The sequence below is a fragment of the Portunus trituberculatus genome, chromosome 49 (assembly GCF_017591435.1).
Source record: "Portunus trituberculatus isolate SZX2019 chromosome 49, ASM1759143v1, whole genome shotgun sequence".
Taxonomy (NCBI): Eukaryota; Metazoa; Arthropoda; class Malacostraca; order Decapoda; family Portunidae; genus Portunus; species Portunus trituberculatus.
Window position 1 is genome coordinate 18,360,709 of NC_059303.1, and position 19,116 is coordinate 18,379,824.

Genomic DNA, 19,116 nt, shown 5'->3' on the forward strand with positions numbered 1-19,116 from the left:
TCCCGCGTTTTTGTTTTAGCATGATCTATTTTTTTTTTTCTCGTTAATTTTTCTTCTCTCCATTCACGTATTTTATTTTTCTAATGGAACAGTACTTTATAATTCAAGAAGAGGCGAGTAGGTGCAGATTAAAAACATTTCTGTAATAATACCTTTTTACTACTCTGTGTGTGTGTGAGAGAGAGAGAGAGAGAGAGAGAGAGAGAGAGAGAGAGAGAGAGACAGAGACACAGAGAGAGAGAGAGAGAATTTACTTATTAATGTGTTTGTGTGTGTTTCTTTGCTACGTGGAAGCTGGAGAAGGAAAAAGAACGGGATCTAAGTATGTTGTGTGTTTTTACTGTGTTTGGGACGTAAAGATGATCCAGTATGTCTGTTTTGTGCGGTGCTGGTGGTGTTTGGAAGGTGTGAAGAGGAGAAAGGAGAGACGCTGGATTATTGTGCGTGTGTGTGTGTGTGTGTGTGTGTGTGTGTGTGTTTGAAATGTAGCGCAGAATAAAAAAGAGAAGTAATTTGTTAGTTCATGTGTCTGTATGTGTGTTTAGCGTGTTTATATGTGTGTGTTTAGCGTGTTTGTGTGTGTGTTTAGCGTGTTTGTATGTGTGTTTAGCGTGTTTGTATGTGTGTTTAGCGTGTTTGTGTGTGTTTAGCGTGTTTGTATGTGTGTTTAGTGTGTTTGTATGTGTGTTTAGCGTGTTTTTATGTGCGTTTCTTGTGTTTGTATGTGTGTTTAACATGTTTGTGTGTGTTTAGCGTCTGTATGTGTGTTTAGTGTATGTATGTGTGTTTAGCGTGTTTGTATGTGTGTTTAGCGTGTTTGTATGTGCGTTTCTTGTGTTTGTATGTGTGTTTAGCGTGTTTGTATGTGTGTTTAGCGTGTTTGTGTGTTTACCGTGTTTATATGTGTGTTTACCGTGTTTGTATGTGTGTTTACTCTGTTTATATGTGTGTTTAGCGTGTTTGTATGTGTGTTTAGCGTGTTTATATGTGTGTTTACCGTGTTTGTATGTGTGTTTAGCGTGTTTATATGTGTGTTTAGCGTGTTTATATGTGTGTTTAGCGTGTTTGTATGTGTGTTTAGCTCATTTCTTTGTATTATCATATTCAGAAGCTAAAAAAAAAATGAATAAGAAGTTAAATTAAAAAAAATAATATCTATTGTGTATTTTTACCATATTTAACAGTTAACAGTAAAAAAAATAAATAAATAAATAAAATAAAAAACAAGAAATAAATCAGTTTGCACTTGTTTCTATATTTTTACCCCATTGTTAACTAGAAAACCACAAAATATAAAGAATAAAATGGTTTCTGTGTGTTTGTGTATATCTGTGTATATTTGTGCAGTGTTAGAGAGAGGGAGAGGGAGGGATAGGGGGAGAGAGGAGGCAAAGGTCGGGGGGAGAAAGCGCAGGGAAAGAAACATTATTGGAACGACCCCAATGCATGAGGTGAATGTAATAAGGCTTCGAAAAACTCACGATTCAGTAGTAGTAGTAGTAGTAGTAGTAGTAGTAGGAGGAGGAGGAGGAGGAGGAGGAGGAGGAGGAGGAGGAGGAGGAGGAGGAGGAGGAGGAGGAGGAGGAGGTGAAGGAGGAAGAGGAGGAGGAGGAGGAGGAGGAGGATATACTCTCTCTCTCTCTCTCTCTCTCTCTCTCTCTCTCTCTCTGGCACTGGCGTAGGATATATATAAACTTCTACCTTTTATTATTTTTACTTTTTTCTTTCTTCTCCATTTCTAGAAGACTTTTCTGTTCGTATTTTCTGGATATAAGCAGGAGGAGGAGGAGGAGGAGGAGGAGGAGGAGGAGGAGGAGGAGGAGGAGGAGGAGTGGAAGGAACTGTAAAAGAAGAGGAAAGAAGAGATGGAGAAAGGATGCGTAGGAAGAGGTCTGTAGGAGGAGGAGGAGGAGGAGGAGGAGGAGGAGTGGAAAAAAAACTGGAATAAAAAAGGAAGAGGAGAGAAGAGGAGGAGAAGAGTTGGGTATAGTAATGGGAAGAGGAGGAGGAAGAGGAGATAGAGTAGAGTAAAAGAAAGAAGAAGGAGAAGAAGAAGAAGAAGAAGAAGAAGAAGAAGAAGAAGAAGAAGAAGAAAACGAAGAAAAGGAAAAGGAAGAAATGATTGAAAAAGAAGAAGAAGAAGAAGAAGAAGAAGAAAAAGAGAAAAGAGTAAACCAAAGATGAGGGAGGAGGAGGACGAGGACGAGGACGAGGAGGAGGAGGAGGAGGAGGAGGAGGAGGAGGAAGAGGAGGAGGAGGAGGAAACGTAAAGAGATCGAAGGACGCGGAGGTGTACGATGAGAAGGATAAGAAGAAAAGAAAATGGAGGAAGAGATAGAGAAGAAGAAAAGAAGAAAGAAGGAGAGAAGAATAATTAGAAACTAAGCTCAGTGTTCTAGGGAAAGAAAGAGTGAAGAAAAGAACAAGAAGAACAAGATAAAAGAAGAACAAGGAAGAGGAGAAGAGAAGGAGGAGGAAAAGGAGAACGAGAAAAAAACATCAAATAAGAACAGAGAGAGAGAGAGAGAGAGAGAGAGAATCAATAGCATAAAAATGAAAAGAACGAGAAAGAGAAAGAATGAGAAAGAAAAGAAGGACAAGAACAAACGGAGACAGGATACGAAAGAAGAATAAAAAGGAGGAGGAGGAGGAGGAGGAGGAGGAAGGGGAGGGGTCTTCTTCAGCGCCCCCAGCAGGAAGATTTGTCCCCTCAGCGGCTTCGTCTGTGGGCCAAAACTCTTGACAAAATCCAATTACAGGGAACGAGAGACGGGGAGGGTCCGGCCGCCGCTCGCACTGATGGTGATTCAATAAAAATCGTGAAAGGGGGGAGAGGGAGAGAGGGAGAGGGAGAGAGAGGGAGAGGGAGAGGGAGAGCGATAGACACCCCTCCCATCCCCACCACCACCACCACCACCACCGCCACAGTCGCGTTGGTATAAGAGAAGCGTTAACAATTCCACGTTGCTGTGTGTGTGTGTGTGTGTGTGTGTGTGTGTGTGTGTGTGTGTGTGTGTGTGGTGCATTGTGGGTGTGTAATTGGCGTGTGCTTCTATCCTGGGGCCTTTGTGGTGGTGAATGGTGGTGAATGGTGGTGAATGGTGATCTTGTGTCGCGTGGGTACAGTTACGTGTGTGGTGTGGTGGTGTGGTGGTGTGGTGGTGTGGTTGGGGGATGTATTCGTCTCTTCTATCCTCTCTTGTGATTAGATTACTGTGGTGTATACTGTTGTTGTTTTTGTTGTTGTTTTTATGAAGGTGGAGGTGTTTGGAGGGAAGTGTTGGGTGGGGATGTGTCCTTTTTTATGCTATCTTGTCCTGGTTGGTGGTGGTGGTGGTGGTGGTGGTTTTGGAGTGCTTGGCGGCGAGGAGTCTTTTTCTTTACTATCCTGCTCTTTACATATCAGTTTTTATTACTACATGTGAATTATTCTTACTTTCTACTCTATTTTATCTATTCTTCACTTGATGGATGGTGGGGATAAGCTTCTCTCTTTGCTATCCCGTGACTCGCTACAAATTAGATGCATGAACACACCACACAATCGATAGACGGGGATGGAGCCGTCGTCATTACTATCCTGCCTTGCACTTCACACCGCACGTAAGAACCAGGAGACTTAATGCTTGCTGTTCCTTTGTGTTCCTTGCTGGTGGTGGTAGTGGTGATGGTAGTGGTGGTGGTAGTGGTGGTGGTGGTGGTGGTGGTAGTCAGTATTTCACAGTTCATCTCTTTCTTTTTTCTTTCGAAGCGACGATATGAGGACCCAATACGTTTACTGCCTGTTTTTTCCTTTGTGTTCCTTGATGATGGTGGTGATGGTGGTGGTAGTGGCCAGTCGCAGTTCTTTCTTACCTATCCTCTCCTCTCCTCTCCTCTCCTTCTCTCTCTCCCTTTCCTCTATAGCGACGAAGCAAGGCCAAAAAAGGGAAACCACGAGCCGCGTTGGTGAAATTAGAACGTCACTGCTCGCGAATTCAGACATGAAAGAGAGAGGGGGAAAAAAATAAACGAAAAAAATAATAATCACATACATTTTGTCTCATTAACTTCAAAGTGGATGTGCAGATAGATACAAAAAAGAGGCCGCCAGGAAACGACACATCTATAACTAATCTGCCAATATTTTTTTCTTATTACTAACGTCCTATGATTAATTGAAATACGAAGGGAGAAAAGAGGAGTTTGACTATTTCTAAAGGGAATTAAAAGCAAAAGGAAAAGGATTGGCGGTGTTAGAAAGTGATTTGAAACTACGATAGAAAGGAAAATACAAGAATAGCATTTTTTAGGGCAGAAAATAATGATCAGATGGTTTTCAGAGAGATTGGGAGTTAGATTAGAAGAGAGAAAAAAGGATTGGCAGTGTTGGAAAGGGATCAAAACTCCATTAGAAAGGAAAATAAAAAAAATAGTAGTTTTTGTGAAGGTATAAAATATAGAATAGGAAAAGAAGAAAAGAACTAGATTGTTTTCAAAGAGATTAGGAACTACCTTAGAAGAGGAAAAAGGATTGACAGTGTAGGAAAGGGATTGAAAACTCTATTAAAAAGAAAAAAGAAAATGGCAGTTTTTTTAAGAAGAAAAGAATTAAGTAGTTTTCAGAAAGATTAGAAGACACTTAGAAGAGAAAAGGATTGACAGTGTTGGAAAGGGATCGGAAACTATAGCAGGAAACGAGATAAATAAATGATAGTTTTCGAGGAAGATTATAAGCTACGTTAGGACAAATTAAGGGAGTTTGATGCTTTTAAAAGAGATATTTGAAGCTATATTATAAAGGAAAATGAAAGACAGTATTTGAAAGATAAAGAAAAGGAAACAGGAAAAAATAATAAACCGACACTTTTGAAAGGAATTAGAGAGATATAAGAAAAAGAGGGAGAGGGAGAGAGGGATCCAGTGTTCTTTAAAGGAATTAGAGGAAGAAAAAAAAAATCCGCCACTCTTGAAACGAATCAGAAAGAGGGAAAAACAACCATAGGAAAATAATGATAACAAAAATAGTGATAATGATGGTAATAGTAATAATGAAAACTAACACTCGAAACGAATCAGAAAAAGAAAAAACACAATCCTTGGAAAATAATAGCAACAATAATAACAATGATAATAATAATAATAATAATAATAATAATAATAATAATAATAATAATAATAATAATAATAATAATGATAGTAATAATGAAAACTAACACTGGAAACGAATAAAAAAAAAAGTAAAAAAAACACAATATTTGAAAAATGATGCCAATAATGATAATAAAAATAATGATAATAATAACGATAGCAGTAATGATCAAAATAACACACGAAATAAATCAGAAATAGCAAAACAACAACCCTTGGAAAAAAATAACAATAACAGTAATAATAATAATAATAATAATAATAATAATAATAATAGTAATAGTAATAGTAATAATAAAAACTAACACAGGAAAAGGAAGAAGAAATAAATCACCAAGCAGAATTAGAGACAGACACCTCTACACTTTACCCCGTGGACCACAACACAGCCCCCTCTGACACATTCATCCTCACAGGACGCGGCCTCACCACCTGGGACCGCGCGTTGCTCCATCCCACGGGAGAGACAACACTTGGGGGACCTCCAGTGGAACCCAACACCGACCACGCCTTCTGCAGCAGTTCAACAGAAAGTTATACTGGGCGAGGTCCTTCCAGAGGCATGGCGGAGTGTCCCTACAGAATGGTGAGGTCCCCTGCGCCCCTGGAATAAAGGAAGGGGATTCAGGGGCGAGGGTGTCTCCAGATATTCACAATTGGTGGTGAGTTGCAATGTTGTCTCTTGTCTTCTCTTCCTCTTTGTTGCTCTGTTTTGTATATCTTTAGTCCGTATTGAAATGCTTCGCTCCCACACTCTCACACTCTCACACTCTCACGCCACGACTGTCTTCCCTAAGAGATGATCAAATGGGTTCTCAAGATATTATTCTCCTGCTCGTAATGTAGAAATCTTGTTCATCTGTCACTACAACTGTTAAAACGACCTTTAACAAACAGTCACACTTCAGCTGGACCAGAGCCCATGAAATGTTGTGAAGGTGTGGCTCAGAAGTGTTTCAAATTACGGCCCTGTGTGTGTGTGTGTATGTGTGTGTGTGTGTGTGTGTGTGTGTGTGTGTGTGTGTGTGTGTGTGTGTGTGTGTGTCATATTCTTGTTCCCTTCTCTGGCTGTCCCTTCGTCTTTCCTTCCTTTCTCACTGTTTTCTCTCTCCATTTCAGTTCCGTCTCTCTCTCTCTCTCTCTCTCTCTCTCTCTCTCTCTCTCTCTCTCTCTCTCTCTCTCTCTCTCTCTCTCTCTCTCTCTCTCTCTCTCTCTCTCTCTCTCTCTCTCTCTCTCTCTCTCTCTCTCTCTCTCTCTCTCTCTCTCTCTCTCTCTCTCTCTATATTATATACACACACACACACACACACACACACACACACACACACACACACACACACACACACACACACACACACACACACACACACACACACACCATCACCGAGGCAACACACCAGCAGACAGCCTTAAAATTAACTTTATTCTCCTTGTATGCCTGAGAGGAGGAGGAGGAGGAAGAGGAGGAGGAGGAGGAGGAGGAGGAGGAGGAGGAGGAGGAGGAGGAGGAAGGAGGTGAGAAAGAGGAAGTTGTGGAAAGAGGGAGGAAAGGAACGTTGTGTGTGTGTGTGTGTGTGTGTGTGTGTGTGTGTGTGTGTGTGTGTGTGTGTGTGTGCGTTGGTGTCTTTTGTCATGGAATTTCATTTTTCCGTCCTGCCTTACCTCCTTTCTTCCTCCCTCCTTCCTCCTTTCTCCTCCTCCTCCTCCTCCTCCTCCTCCTCCTCCTCGCGACCCTCTTAAGGCCCTTCGTGTCTCTGCCAGGTGGAGGTGACGGGTGGTGGCGGCGGTGATGGTGGTGGTGATGGTGGTGGTGGCGGCAGCGGGGAGGGGCGGCATCGTGCGTCACGTGACCTGGGCATCAGCCACTACCCCCTGACAGGTGAGTCATTTGTGAACAGGTGAAGTTTGTGGCGGGAGAAAGGCGGGTGTTTGTTTACCTGTGTCTGGAAGAGTAGAAAAAGTACAATAGAAGGGTTTTGTTATGTGTGTGTGTGTGTGTGTGTGTGTGTGTGTGTGTGTGTGTGTGTGTGTGTGTGTGTGTGTGTGTGTGTTCCAAGGTGTTTGTAAATTAGAAAGGACACAAGAGAAAGTGACAGAGAGGCATTTTTTTTTTGTGTTGATTATATTGTATTATGTGTACTCTCTCTCTCTCTCTCTCTCTCTCTCTCTCTCTCTCTCTCTCTCTCTCTCTCTCTCTCTCTCTCTCTCTCTCTCTCTCTCTCTCTCTCTCTCTCTCTCTCTCTCTCTCTCTCCGCCTTTTGTTTGTGTTTTCAACCTGATCGACTTTTCCGCGTCGAGAATTTACCTTTTCTTCTCCCTCTCCCCCTCCTACCTTTCCTCTCCCTTCCCCTCTTCCCTCCTTAATACCTTTCTCTCCCTATTCCCTTCCCTCTCTCCTCTTCCTACTTTCTAACCTCTTCTCTTCCACCCCTCTTACCGTTCCCTCTCCTCCGTTTCTTCCCTTTTCTCTCTCCTCTTCTCCTTGCTTTCTTCCCTCCTCTCTCCTCCTTCTACCTGCTAATCTCTTCTCCCTATCCACTCCTCCTACTACATCTCCTCCCTATTCTTCCTCCTTTATATTTTTCCTCTTCTTTTCTATTCCTCTTTGTTAACTTGCTACCTATCCCTCCCCCTCTTTATTCCTGCTCCTCTCCATCCTTTCCTCCTACCTGCTTTCTTTCCTCCGTCTTCTCCCTACGATCTCTTTCTCCCTCCCTTCCCTCCTGCCTCCTCCCCTTCCTCCTCCTCTCCTTCTCCCTACTATCTTTCCTTCATCTCCTTCCCTCCTCTCCTTCCTGTTATCTTTCTACCTTTCTCTCCCTCTCCTCACTAGTTTCTCCCCCCCATCTCCTCCTCCTCCTCCTCCCTATCCCTTTTTTCCCTTCTCCTTCTCCCTACTGTCTTTCCCTCACCTCCTCTCCTCTCCCATCCTCCATGTTAACCTGCTACCTTTCCCTCCCCCATCCTTTTCCCCTATCTGCTACCTTTTCTCCCCTCTCTCCTCCCTACTGCCTTACTCTCATCTCCCCTCCTCCCCTCCTCTCCTTCTCTTCCTTGTTAACTTGCTACCTTTCCCTATTACTTCTCCTCATTCTTTCCTCCTACATTTCCTCCTCCTCCTCCCTCTTCCCTCTTCCCTTTCCTTTTCTTCTTGGCCCATCCACTACTGTCTTTCCTCTCCACACCTTCCTCCCTATCTCTCCTTCTCCTCCCCGCTATCTTATTCTCCTCTCCGCCCACAGACTCCGCCCCACAGTTGCGCTACACACCCATAGAACAGACAGTGTCCCCCGGAGCGCCCGTGTCCCTCAAGTGTTCCGCCGTGGGTTCCCCCCTGCCAGTGATCACATGGACGCGTGACCAACAGCCCCTGCCGCCCTCCCACAGGTGTGTTGTCACTCTTCTCTCTCTCTCTCTCTCTCTCTCTCTCTCTCTCTCTCTCTCTCTCTCTCTCTCTCTCTCTCTCTCTCTCTCTCTCTCTCTCTCTACTAAAGGGCTTCTCTTGATAGCAAACGGGTTCTCGAATGGCTTGTCTCTATACCAGAAGGCTTCACAACATCTATCTCATTGAATTCAAAACTAATGCTTACCATGTCTGTGGCTTTGGAAAACAGTTGTGGTGAGAGAGGGTAGCATTTCAGAAAACGGGACACTTTTAAAAGGCTGTCCTTGAAAGTTGGTGGGTTTTTAAGACTGTTTTCATGCTTCCAGTGACAGATTAACGCATTTCCATATTATTACCAGGAGAAACAGTCTTGAGAACCCGGTCAATCATCTCTCTGGCCTTGAAAACAGTCGTGAAGAGAGAGAGAGAGAGAGAGAGAGAGAGAGAGAGAGAGAGAGAGAGAGCAGCATTTCAAAACACGGGCCTCTTTCACACATGCCTTCTCTCAGGACCAGCGTGGGCAGTTTCCGGACAGCGCTGGGACAGATGGTGAGTCACGTCAATCTGAGTGACGTGACGGTGCGGGAGGGCGGCACCTACACCTGCACCGCCCACAACGCCCACGGCTCACAGGCACACTCCGCTAGGCTCAATGTATATGGTGAGTGCCTGTAGTAGTAATAGTAGTAGTAGTAGTAGTAGTATTAGTAGTAGTAGTAGTAGTAGTAGTATATTGTTGTTGTTGTTGTTGTTCACTGTCAGTCGCCCACCGCACACTCTTTTTCTTTCTCCTTCTATTCTTCTTCCTCATCTTCTTCTTCTTCTTCTTCTTCTTCTTCTTCTTCTTCTTCTTCTTCTTCTTCTTCTTCTTCTTCTTCTTCTTCTTCTTCTTCTTCTTCTTCTTCTTCTTCTTCTTCTTCTTCTTCTTCTTCTTCTTCTTCTTCCACCACCCATTATCTTTTTTCTTGCTCTTGTTCTCTTTCTCCTATTTTATACAACAACAACAACAACAAAAACAACTTCTCCACCACCACCACCACCACCACCTCCTACAACTACCATCCCTCCCACTGCAGGTCCTCCCTTCGTCCGTGCAATGCCCAACGTGACAGCCGTGGCAGGGGAGGACGTGAGGCTGTGGTGCCCTGCGGGAGGCTACCCAGCGCCTGCCGTGTCCTGGAGGAGGGAGGGGCGGCAGCTGCATTCGTCTCTGAGGTGAGGAGGGCGTCTTGTCACCTGTGAAGTGTCATTTTTACTTTTTTCTATCACTGGGGAATGACGGAGTGATGGGAAATGAGAGAGAGAGAGAGAGAGAGAGAGAGAGAGAGAGAGAGAGAGAGAGAGAGAGAGAGAGAGAGAGAGAGAGGAGCTTAGGAAGGGATAAGGGAAGGGAAAGGCGATAAGGAAAAGGAAGGAGAGTAAATGGGAGAGGTATTGGAAGGAGAAGAGAAGGGAGAGGTATAAGGGAGAAGGGAAAGCAGGAAGGAAGGGAGGAAGGAGGAGAGAGAAGGAAGAGAAAGGGGAGAGGTGATAGAGGGGGAAAGGTGAAGAAGAGAGGAGCAAGGGAAGGGGAGAGGAGAGGTGAGGGAGAAAGGAGGAAGGAAAGGGAAAGAGATGAGGGAGAGAGGAGGAAGGAAGGGGGGGAGAGGTGAGGAGGAAGGAGAGATGAGGAGAGAGGAGGAAGGTGTGAGGTGTTGTGTTTCACGGCATCTTGTTTGTTACTTGCCGTGGAAAGACAGGCGAGGCGAGGCGAGGCTGGTAATGAACACCTTTGGGTACCTGTTGTCACCTCTCCCTTCCTCTCCCTCCCTCTCCCTACCTCCCACGTCTCTTTCTCCTCACAAGTTGGCGCGTCTTTCCCTCCTCCTCCTCCTCCCTTTCCTCCGTTTCTTCCTCGTACTGGTCATTTGCTTGCCTTCACACCTACACAAACACACACACACACACACACACACACACACACACACACACGCCCGGTAGCTCAGTGGTTAGAGCGCTGGCTTCACAAGCCAGAGGACCGGGGTTCGATTCCCCGGTCGGGTGGAGATATTTGGGTGTGTCTCCTTTCACGTGTAGGTGCTGTTCACCTAGCAGTGAGTAGGTACGGGATGTAAATCGAGGAGTTGTGACCTTGTTGTCCCGGTGTGTGGTGTGTGTCTGGTCTCAGGCCTATCCCAAGATCGGAAATAATGAGCTCTGAGCTCGCTCCGTAGGGTAACGTCTGGCTGTCTCGTCAGAGACTGCAGCAGATCAAACAGTGAAACACACACACACACACACACACACAGTGAAGATAGAAAGCGTTGGTGGTCTTGGTGTTACAGACAAGAGGTGCTGAGTAACGGAACACTGCTGGTGCGGAACGCGGATCACGAGGACGCCGGTCGCTACTCCTGCGTGGTGACGGGCCGGCAGGGACAGACGGCGGCCTCCCACACCTTCCTCCACGTTCTTAGTGAGTGGCTTGTCTTGGTGTGTGTGTGTGTGTGTGTGTGTGTGTGTGTGTGTGTGTGTTGCCCTGTCATTGGTGTTGGTGATCTTGTCTTTTTTGTTGTGGTTTTAGTTTATTTATTCTCTCTCTCTCTCTCTCTCTCTCTCTCTCTCTCTCTCTCTCTCTCTCTCTCTCTCTCTCTCTCTCTCTCTCTCTCTCTCTCTCTCTCTCTCGCTCTTTTCTGTTTTATTTCTATTTATTTTGTGTTTTTTGCTCCATCTTTAGTTTTTTCTCTGTATTTTCATGGTTTTTTTTATTCTTTTCATCATTTTCTTCTTTTTTTCTGTCTCTGCCTTGTTGTGTTTTGTTTATCCTATTGTTTGTCTTTAATTCTCTTCTCTTGTCTACTTTTTCATCTACTTTTTCGTATTTTTTTTCGTCCATCTTGTTTGTTTTTGTTTCATTTTTTTTATTTGTCATTTCTCTATATCCATTCTTTCTTTTATTTTGTTTTGTTTCATCTACATTTATTCCTTTTTTATCCTTCTCTTTTTTCCTTATTTTTTTCCTTCCTTTTCCATCCCGTCATAATCTTTTTTTTTTCCCTTCCTCATCTTTCTCTTATCTTCCTTCTTCTCTTCCTTTTCTATTCCATCCCCATCATTCCCGTTCTCTTCCTTCCTCACCTTTTTTTTTTCTTTTATCATCATCATTTCCTTCTTTTCCTTTCTCACCTTCGTTTTAGCTTATTTCTTTTCTTCCTTTCATAATCTTCCACCATCATTCCCTTTTCTCTTCCTTCCTCATTTTTCTTTTACCTTATTTCTTGTCTCCCTTTTCCACACCGTCATAATCTTTCACCATCATTCCCTTTCCTTCCTTACTCACCTTTCCTCACCATCATTCAGTCACCCACTATTTTCCATCGTCACTCAATCACGCACTATCTTCCTCACCTCACACCAGAACCGCCGAAGATAGAGCCGTTTGTGTTTCGACGGAACCTGCAGGAAAGAGAGAGAACCCAAGTCACCTGTATGATTAACTCCGGAGACCTGCCCATCACCATCAACTGGCTGAAGGACGGACGCCACCTGCAGCACGACCCGGCCATAGACGTGAAGCAGATGAGCGAGTTCTCTGCGGTAAGAAAGAAAACAGATGTGGATTTTTACCTTGAGGGAGTCTTGCGTCTCTTTGTCCTGTACTCTGAAACACTTCCACGTCACATCATTAGTACATTCAAAAGGGTCTAGTTGATGCTACACGGGTTTTTAATTGTTTTTATGGTTCAAGTGGCAGATTAATGAGATTTCTAGGTTCTTAAGTGGGGAAAGCAGTCTTAAATTGTGTTTTTTTATGCCTCAAGTGGCAGATTAATGAGGTTTCTAGGTTCTTAAATGGGGAAGCAGTCTTGAATTGTGTTTTTTTATGGTTCAAGTGGCAGATTAATGAGGTTTCTAGATTCTTAAATGAGAAAGCAGTCTTAAATTGTGTTTTTATGGTTTAAGTGACAGATTAATGAGGTTTCCAGGTTCTTAAATGGGAAAGCAGTCTTGAAAATGCAGTTAGTCATCTCTGTGGTCTTTGGAAATAGTCGTGGAGAGAGTAAAGTGTTTCAGAGTAGGCTAATTTGTCTTGTTTTCGATTTTTTTTTTTTTTTTTTTATTCTCAAATTCTTGTTGTGTTTTATTCTTTTTTTTATTTTAGTTTTCTTTTGTGTTTCCTAGATTACGAGTGTAGTTAAAAGGATCAATCAAAGTTATCAAGGAAAGTCTCTTGAAACCTCCCTCTTGCAGTCTTTATATACTACTACTACTACTACTACTACTACTACTACTACTACTACTACTACTACTACTACTACTACAAGTATCCTTCACGTCCCGCCACCTTACGCAAACCCACACTATTCTTACATTAAAATTTTCTATCAGTGTCAAAAAGGTCTACGGACAAAGATTTCCACGTTTCATTTACATTACGGCCACACCACTTTATCGTACGAAAATACTGTTATCCACTACTACTACTACTACTACTACTACTACTACTACTACTACTACTACTACTACTACTACTACTACTACTACTACTACTACTACTACTACTACTACTACTACTACTACAAGCATCTTTCTCTCCCTCGCCACTCTAGACGCTGCTATTCAAGGCGCTAAAGGAACACCACTCAGGCTCTTACACCTGCGAGGCTGCCAACGCTGCTGCCACCGTCAACCACACCGCCACACTGACCGTCAAGGTGAGAGAGAGAGAGAGAGAGAGAGAGAGAGAGAGAGAGAGATGAGGGGAGGAGGAATGGGGGGGGGCAGAAAGTTGAAGGGCAAATTTTTATATCAATAGCTGAAAGAAAAGGCGAGGAGGAAAAGAGATTTGGTAATGAATGAAGAGAGACGGGGGAGGAGGAGGAAAAGGAGGAGGAGAAGAAGGAGGAGGAAGAGGAGGAATAATGGAATGAAAGAGATGATGACACCTGACAAGGAGACAAAAGGAGATTAATAGAGAGAGAGAGAGAGAGAGAGAGAGAGAGAGAGAGAGAGAGAGAGAGAGAGAGAGAGAGAGAGAGATTCTGAGAACTTGACTATTGTAGGAAAATCTTTTTATACCAGGTTGCAAAATGAAAGACAGGAAACAAAGAGATGTATAAGTAACAAAAATGTATATTATAACAAAAGAAATAACAGAAGATTTAAAAATGATGTTCTGATGTTTTCTAGATTTTTATTCATATTGTATCTTCATTCCTTCCTTCATTTTATTCTTCTCTCCTTCCTTTTCCTTCTGCCTCCCTCTTTCATTCATCCTACCTTTATTTCTTCCTTTTTTTCCTCCTTCCTCTCTACCTTCCTCTCATTTTCTTTTTATCCTTCTTCCCTATTCACTCATTGTTATCCTTTTCCTCTTCCTCTTTCTTTTCTTTCTTCCTGCCCTCTTCCCTCCGCTTTCCTCCATCAACCTCCTATCTCTTCCTCATCCCCCTCTCCTCCCAAACCCTCTATCTTTCTATTCCTCCTCCCTTCCCTTCCCTTCCCTTCTTCATCTTTCTATCCCTCCCTGTCGTATCTTTTTTCCCTTTCTTCCCTTCGTTGTCTTTGCTATCATTCCTTCCCTACATGTCTCTCTCTCTCTCTCTCTCTCTCTCTCTCTCTCTCTCTCTCTCTCTCTCTCTCTCTCTCTCTCTCTCTCTCTCTCTCTCTCTCTCTCTCTCTCTCTCTCTCTCTCTCTCTCTCTCTCTCTCTCTCTCTCTCTCTCTCTCTCTCTCTCTCTCTCTCTCTCTCTCTCTCTCTCTCTCTCTCTCTCTCTCTCTCTCTTCCTTCTCTTTTCCTTCATTTCTTCTCTCTAACTCTCTTTTATTCCTTCCCTTCCTTCCCTCTATCCCTCATTCCTTTTCTTCCCTTCCCTATCCCTTTGTTTTCCCTTCTATTTCCTTCCCTTCCCATGTCTTCATCTCTGCTACCCTCCCTTACCCTCTATCCCTCCTCCTATCCCTCCCTCCTCCCTCTCCTCCCGCTGTAGGTATCGCCACGGTGGGTAGTGGAGCCTAGGAGTGTCACAGCACTGGTGGGGTCAACAGTGGTCCTTGATTGTGGTGCCCGAGGACACCCACAGCCTGTCATTACCTGGATGAAGGCACCAGGTAGGGAGACAGAGAAGGAGAAAGAGAGAGTTGTCTTTACAAATACATACATTCGTTTTTCATTTTTCTCCTCTCCTCACACTCCGAAACTCTTATTTCTCAGACTCTTTCAAACTTTTCAAACTTACCCAAACCTTCCACAATCCTCATAAACATACCCATACTCACTCAAACCATTCTGAAACCATCCAAAACCATCTGTAACTTTCCCAAAACTTACTCAAACCTTCCCAAACACTCCCAAATGCACTCAAACACTCTCAAACACATTCAAACCCTGTCAAGCACTCCTAAACACTCCCAAAACTTACTCAAACCCTCCCAAATTTTCCCAAACCCACTCAAAACCATCTAAACACTATTCAAATCCTCCTAAACCATTCCAAACACCCTTGAATCCTCCTAAACTTATGTAGAATCCACAACATCTACCTGAAACCATCCAAGCACCACCCTAATGATCCTAAACACTCTTAAACCTTCCAAAATCCAATAAGAATCCTGCAAAATCTACCCAAACCCTCCTATTTTTTTTCACCAGAACGCTCATATCAACCTCTTTTGGTTCCCCTTCTACAGGAGAGGCAGCTCAGGACTTCCAGCCCCTTGTGACAGATGGAGTAAGGGTCACGCAGGCCACGAACGGCTCTCTGGTTCTCCCACAGGTCACACCAAGGCAGGCAGGCTGGTACATGTGCAGGGCAGCCAATGGTGTAGGCAAGGCACTGTCTAAGATGGCCCAGCTGACTGTACATGGTGAGTCTGCGTGTCTGTGTTTCTCTCACCATTTGTCTCTTTACTTATTGCACCTTTGGTTAATTGCTAGTCACTGTGAGGCATTTTTACAAGTTCTACAGCTGTGTCAAATCTTTAAACTGGGTAGAAATTGCAGTATCTATTCTGTTTTGGCCCTCAATTTTTTTGTAGATGCGTATAAAGAGGGAGGTGAGGTGAGGTGGGAGGATGAAGGGTAGGAGGAGAGAAATGCCACACAGGGAGTCAGAAAGTGCTGGGTGTTGCTATTTTTTGTATTGTAGTGAAAGGAGTGAGTGAGTTAGAGGTGAATGAAGGAAGGAGTAGAGAGGCAGGGGTGAGTGAGTGAATGAGTGAATAAGTGAAGTGGTGAATGAAGGAAGGAGAAAGGAGGCAGTGGGTGAGTGAGTGAGTGGTGAATGAAGGAAGGAATAGGGAGGTAAGGGGTGAGTGAGTGAGTGAGTGGTGAATGAGGGAAGGAGAAGGGAGGTAAGAGGTGACTGAGTGAGTGAGTGAGTGGTGAATGAGGGAAGGAGAAGGGAAGCAGTGGGTGAGTGAGTGAGTGGGTGGTGAATGAGGGAAGGAGAAGGGAGGTAAGGGATGAGTGAGTGAGTGAGTGAATGAGTGAGAGATAGAGTGAATGAGATATTGACTGATAAATAAGTAGATAGATAGATGAATAAGTAAATAGATTTATAGATAGATAGATAGATAAGTAGATAGATAGATAGATAGATAATTAGACAGACTGATAGATTAATGGATAGATAAATTAATACACTCCTTCATATGGATAGACATGAATTTCAAAAACACCTCAGCAGAGAGAGAGAGAGAGAGAGAGAGAGAGAGAGAGAGAGAGAGAATCTGATATTTAATTTATCTATTGTGATAATTCCAAATTTAATATGCTGCATTATGTTAGTAAATATTTGTGTTTACCATCATATTTCTCTCTCTCTCTCTCTCTCTCTCTCTCTCTCTCTCTCTCTCTCTCTCTCTCTCTCTCTCTCTCTCTCTCTCTCTCTCTCTCTCTCTCTCTCTCTCTCTCTCTCTCTCTCTCTCTCTCTCTCTCTCTCTCTCTCTCTCTCTCTCTCTCTCATTACATCTATACTTCCAATATTCATTCCTTTTCTTGTATATTTTCCTTCCTTCACTTCACCTCTCCCTCTTTCCACCCCCCCCCCCCACAGCACCAGCCCGGGTCATCACAGAGGGGGGTCGGGTCACAGGTCACTCAGGGCAGACGGTGACCCTGAGGTGTGAGGCCACAGGTGACATGCCCTTGACCCTCACTTGGCTGAGGCACCATGCCCCCATTATTCAGGACCACAGGTGAGGGGAGATCAGGGTGTCAGGGTGGTGGGGTGTGTCAGGGTGTGTATCATGGTGTCAGGGAGCTCATTTTAGGCTACATTCACTCATGCAGGCCATTAAATCTACTATTGTTTCAGCTATGACAATTTTTTCAACTCCTGTATGGAAGCTAACTCAAATAAGTTACTAAAATTACTACTGTTTGAATTATGACAATTTTTCATCTCCTGTATGTAACCTGACTCAGATAAACTGCTGAAACAATTACTATTTTGATTACAAGTACAATATTTCATCTCCTTTTTGTAATCTGACTTAAATAAACTACTAAAACAATTACTATTTTGACTACAACCCCAATATTTCATCTCTTTTATTTCAACTACAACAATATTTCATCTCCTGTATGTAACGTGACTCAAATAAACTACCAAAACAACTACTATTTCAACTATAGAACTACAATTACTACTACAATATATCATCCTTCACCCTCAAGAACTCTGGTGCGGGAGGCGAACGTAGGAGGAGGAACATTACGAGCCGTCCTGGAGCTCCGTAGCATTGTGTCCTCTGATGCCGGGCCATACTCCTGCAGGGCCACCAACCCACATGGAGACAATGAGCAAACCTACACTGTGTCTGTCATTGGTGAGTGCTGGTGGTGATGGTGATGGTGGTGGTGGTTTTAATTCATGTCACAGGGGTGTATTCTGAAACATTTCTGCACTTTACCTTCATATTCAAAAGGTTTTAATTTGAAGTAACAGAGAATTTTAAGGGTATTTTTATAGTTTTGATAATGGATGGAATGTTTTCAGCATTACTAACTGGAGAAACATCCTTGAAAACTTAGCTAGTCATCTCTGTGGCCTTGCAAATTGTCTTGGTGTGGGAGCAAAGTGTATTTAAATAAGCTCATTAGTTCCAAGTGAAAACTGATATCCTTTTTAACTGGTTCCTGTATTCCTACTCACCAAAGCTCTCAACACAGTATCTCACCTTTTAACCAGTGTCTTTCTCCCTCCCCATTCAGCAGAGCCCACAACACACTCTTCTACCTTTTAACTTATTTTTTCTATTCCTTTTCTCCTCCCACAGAGCCTCCCACACCACCAGGGGGAGTGGAGGTAATGAGATAGGGAGTCGGTCAGCACGTCTCACCTGGTCCCTCCTCCAGCCTGCTGCCGTCACTATACAGTACAAAGGTATGTTGTGTCTGTGTTTTATTTGCAGTGATGCTTGTGTTGTTTTTGAGACCAGTTTGTACTATTTGCATTTTTTTTTATTCCAAGCCAATTTTCCTAAGAGTTCATTCACTTTCCAATTAATTTTCAGGAGAGTTTGATTTCTAACTAAGATTTCTAAGAGTTCATAGGATTTCAAACTACTTTTCTTGAGGGATTATGAAATTTATGCTTCATTCTTTAACTTTTTTCCCAACTCACCCTTCTTCCCTCAACCCCCCATCCCTCACTCACTCATGCCAATTCACCCCTCACCCAAACTCACCCCTCACCCCTCATCCCTCACTAACTCACCCACTTGTCCTCATACCTCACTCATTCATCCTAACTCCACCTCATTCCTCATCCCTCATTGCTCACTCATTCATTCCAACTCATCCCTCATCACTCACTCACTCTCTTATTGCAACTCACTCCTCACCCCAACTCACTCCACTTACCCTCACCTCTCACTCGCTCATCCCAACTCATCCCGTACCCTTTACCTTTCATCCATCACTCACCCTGCCTCCCCTCAGCCATGATCGGGGACCAGTCATGGGCGTCACATGGGCGTAATGTCAGCGTGGGGCAGTGGGCAGCCTCTCATGTACTGACTGGTCTCACACCGCACCTCACCTATGCTGTGCGACTCATGGCTCACAACGACCTTGGCGTGTCCCAGCCCTCACCCACACAGATGTTCACCACCACAGAGGAGGGTGAGGACAGGCAGACAGATGCATTCTGATTCAGATTCAGATATCTTATTGACCACAACACTTAACAAAGATTAATTTAATGAAGTACAAAATATTATGGTCCAGAAATTCTTTTAGCTAAATAGAAACCCTGTATTGTAATGAAGAATAGCTAAACGCATTAAAAACTTGTGCTAAAACATAACACATTAAACATGATAAGCCATACATTAAAAACATGACACACACAATGGCACATAAATACCAATGAAAAAAAAGGAAAAAGGAAACATGCAACACACAATAACATATGAAACACATGAAACATACAAAACATAGTGGCACATGAAACTTATGAGACAATAAAACACAAAATAAGTAAAACATGAAGCAAGTAAAACACAAAGCACTTGAAACACTTTGCACAACGACAACTAAAACACTTGACACATAACAACACTCAAAACTAAAAATCAAACTTGAAACACCGAAAACACAACAAATCCTAATACAAA

The 19,116-nt window shown here is 43.4% G+C and overlaps 1 pseudogene; it reads left to right on the forward strand.

Moving 5' to 3' along the window:
* Positions 1 to 3,557: 3,557 nt before the first annotated feature.
* The window catches only part of LOC123499291, a 31,754-nt pseudogene continuing 16,195 nt past the window's right edge, over positions 3,558 to 19,116 (forward strand).